The sequence below is a fragment of the Mizuhopecten yessoensis genome, unplaced genomic scaffold (assembly GCF_002113885.1).
Source record: "Mizuhopecten yessoensis strain PY_sf001 unplaced genomic scaffold, ASM211388v2 scaffold3627, whole genome shotgun sequence".
In the NCBI taxonomy this organism is placed as follows: domain Eukaryota; kingdom Metazoa; phylum Mollusca; class Bivalvia; order Pectinida; family Pectinidae; genus Mizuhopecten; species Mizuhopecten yessoensis.
The window spans coordinates 1,251,572-1,256,505 of NW_018405139.1; positions in this window are offsets into that span (position 1 = coordinate 1,251,572).

A 4,934-nucleotide genomic window follows, 5' to 3' on the forward strand; every position below is an offset into this window, starting at 1 on the left:
GTCATCACTAGACTGAATCATGTTACGCCATCACTAGACTGAATCATGTTACGTCATCACTAGACTGAATCATGTTACATCATCACTAGACTGAATTATGTTACGCCATCACTAGACTGCATCATGTTACGTCATCATCAGACAGAATCATGTTACGCCATCACTAGACTGAATCATGTTACGTTATCACTAGACTGAATCATGTTACGTCATCACTAGACTGAATCATGTTACGTCATCACTAGACTGAATCATGTTACGTCATCACTAGACTGAATCATGTTACGTCATCACTAGACTGAATCATGTTACGTCATCACTAGACTGAATCATGTTACGTCATCACTAGACTGAATCATGTTACGTCATCACTAGACTGAATCATGTTACGTCATCACTAGACTGAATCATGTTACGTCATCACTAGACTGAATCATGTTACGTCATCACTAGACTGAATCATGTTACGTCATCACTAGACTGAATCATGTTACGTCATCACTAGACTGAATCATGTTACGTCATCACTAGACTGAATCATGTTACGTCATCACTAGACTGAATCATGTTACGTCATCACTAGACTGAATCATGTTACGTCATCACTAGACTGAATCATGTTACGTCATCACTAGACTGAATCATGTTACGTCATCACTAGACTGAATCATGTTACGTCATCACTAGACTGAATCATGTTACGTCATCACTAGACTGAATCATGTTACGTCATCACTAGACTGAATCATGTTACGTCATCACTAGACTGAATCATGTTACGTCATCACTAGACTGAATCATGTTACGTCATCACTAGACTGAATCATGTTACGTCATCACTAGACTGAATCATGTTACGTCATCACTAGACTGAATCATGTTACGTCATCACTAGACTGAATCATGTTACGTCATCACTAGACTGAATCATGTTACGTCATCACTAGACTGAATCATGTTACGTCATCACTAGACTGAATCATGTTACGTCATCACTAGACTGAATCATGTTACGTCATCACTAGACTGAATCATGTTACGTCATCACTAGACTGAATCATGTTACGTCATCACTAGACTGAATCATGTTACGTCATCACTAGACTGAATCATGTTACGTCATCACTAGACTGAATCATGTTACGTCATCACTAGACTGAATCATGTTACGTCATCACTAGACTGAATCATGTTACGTCATCACTAGACTGAATCATGTTACGTCATCACTAGACTGAATCATGTTACGTCATCACTAGACTGAATCATGTTACGTCATCACTAGACTGAATCATGTTACGTCATCACTAGACTGAATCATGTTACGTCATCACTAGACTGAATCATGTTACGTCATCACTAGACTGAATCATGTTACGTCATCACTAGACTGAATCATGTTACGTCATCACTAGACTGAATCATGTTACGTCATCACTAGACTGAATCATGTTACGTCATCACTAGACTGAATCATGTTACGTCATCACTAGACTGAATCATGTTACGTCATCACTAGACTGAATCATGTTACGTCATCACTAGACTGAATCATGTTACGTCATCACTAGACTGAATCATGTTACGTCATCACTAGACTGAATCATGTTACGTCATCACTAGACTGAATCATGTTACGTCATCACTAGACTGAATCATGTTACGTCATCACTAGACTGAATCATGTTACGTCATCACTAGACTGAATCATGTTACGTCATCACTAGACTGAATCATGTTACGTCATCACTAGACTGAATCATGTTACGTCATCACTAGACTGAATCATGTTACGTCATCACTAGACTGAATCATGTTACGTCATCACTAGACTGAATCATGTTACGTCATCACTAGACTGAATCATGTTACGTCATCACTAGACTGAATCATGTTACGTCATCACTAGACTGAATCATGTTACGTCATCACTAGACTGAATCATGTTACGTCATCACTAGACTGAATCATGTTACGTCATCACTAGACTGAATCATGTTACGTCATCACTAGACTGAATCATGTTACGTCATCACTAGACTGAATCATGTTACGTCATCACTAGACTGAATCATGTTACGTCATCACTAGACTGAATCATGTTACGTCATCACTAGACTGAATCATGTTACGTCATCACTAGACTGAATCATGTTACGTCATCACTAGACTGAATCATGTTACGTCATCACTAGACTGAATCATGTTACGTCATCACTAGACTGAATCATGTTACGTCATCACTAGACTGAATCATGTTACGTCATCACTAGACTGAATCATGTTACGTCATCACTAGACTGAATCATGTTACGTCATCACTAGACTGAATCATGTTACGTCATCACTAGACTGAATCATGTTACGTCATCACTAGACTGAATCATGTTACGTCATCACTAGACTGAATCATGTTACGTCATCACTAGACTGAATCATGTTACGTCATCACTAGACTGAATCATGTTACGTCATCACTAGACTGAATCATGTTACGTCATCACTAGACTGAATCATGTTACGTCATCACTAGACTGAATCATGTTACGTCATCACTAGACTGAATCATGTTACGTCATCACTAGACTGAATCATGTTACGTCATCACTAGACTGAATCATGTTACGTCATCACTAGACTGAATCATGTTACGTCATCACTAGACTGAATCATGTTACGTCATCACTAGACTGAATCATGTTACGTCATCACTAGACTGAATCATGTTACGTCATCACTAGACTGAATCATGTTACGTCATCACTAGACTGAATCATGTTACGTCATCACTAGACTGAATCATGTTACGTCATCACTAGACTGAATCATGTTACGTCATCACTAGACTGAATCATGTTACGTCATCACTAGACTGAATCATGTTACGTCATCACTAGACTGAATCATGTTACATCATCACTAGACTGTGAATCATGTTACGTCATAACTTGACTGAATCATGTTACGTCATCACTATACTGTGAATCATGTTAAGTCATCACTAGGCTGAATCATGTTACATCAGAATCATGTTACGTCATCACTAGACTGAATCACGTTACGTCATCACTACTGAATCATGTTACGTCATCACTAGACTGAGTCATGTTACATCATCACTAGACTGTGAATCATGTTACGTCATCACTAAACTGAATTATGTTACGTCATCACTAGACTGAATCATCTTACATCATCACTGGACTGAATCATGTTACGTCATCACTAGACTGATTCATGTTACGTCATCACTAGACTGAATCATGTTAAGTCAGCACTAGACTGAATCATGTTACGTCATCACTTGACTGAATCATGTTACGTCATCACTAGACTGAGTCGTGTTACGTCATCACTAGACTGAATCATGTTAAGTCAGCACTAGACTGAATCATGTTACGTCATCACTTGACTGAATCATGTTACGTCATCACTAGACTGATTCATGTTACGTCATCACTAGACTGAATCATGTTCCGTCATCACTAGACTGAATCATGTTACATCATCAATAGACTGTGAATCATGTTACGTCATCACTAGACTGAATAATGTTACGTCATCACTAGACTGAATCACGTTACGTCATCACTACTGAATCATGTTACGTCATCACTAGACTGAATAATGTTACGTCATCACTAGACTGAATCACGTTACGTCATCACTACTGAATCATGTTACGTCATCACTAGACTGAGTCATGTTACGTCATCACTAGACTGAATCATGTTAAGTCATCACTAGACTGAATAATGTTACGTCATCACTAGACTGAATCACGTTACGTCATCACTAGTCAATGTGAATCAAAATACGTCTTCACTAGACTGAATCATGTTACGTCATCACTAGACTGAATCACGTTACGTCATCACTAGTCAATGTGAATCAAACTACGTCATCACTAGACTGAATCATGTAACGTCATCACTAGTCAGTGTGAATCATGTTACGTCATCACTAGACTGACTCATGTTAAGTCATCACTAGTCGGTGTGAATCATGTAATGTCATCACTAGACTGAATCATGTTACGTCATCACTAGTCAGTGTGAATCATGTGACGTCATCACTAGACAGTGCGAACCATGTTTATTCACCAGGAGACCGTGTGAACCATGTTGCGTCACCAGGAGACCGTGTGAACCATGTTGCGTCACCAGGAGACCGTGTGAACTGTGTTGCGTCACCGGGAGACCGTGTGAACCATATTGCATCACTAGGAGACCGTGTGAACGATATTGCATCACTAGGAGACCGTGTGAACCATGTTGCGTCACCAGGAAACAGTGTGAACCATGTTGCATCACCAGGAGACCGTGTGAACCATATTGCATCACCAGGAGACCGTGTGAACCATGTTGCGTCACCAGGAGACCGTGTGAACCATGTTGCGTCACCAGGAGACCGTGTGAACTGTTGCGTCACCAGGAGACGGTGTGAACCATATTGCATCACCAGGAGACCGTGTGAACCATATTGCGTCATCATTAGAAAGTGTGAACCATATTGTGTCACCAGGAGACCGTGTGAAACATATTGCGTCACAAGTAGACCGTGTTTACCATATTGCGTCACCAGGAGACAGTGTGAATCATATTGTGTCACCAGGAGACAGTGTGAACCATATTGTGTCACCAGGAGACCGTGTGAACCATATTGCGTCACCAGGAAAAAGTGTGAACTATATTGCGTCACCAGTTGACCGGGTGAATCATGTGACGTCATCACTAGACAATATATATCACGTCACGTCAACGCTAGACTGAATCATGACCTGTCATCACTAGACAGTGTATCATGTTACGTCTCCACTAGACTGTATCCTATAACGTCAACGCTAGACTGAATCATGTAACGTCATCACGAGACTGTATTCTGTTACGTCACCGCTAGACTTAATCATGTTGCGTCACCACTAGACCGTGTAT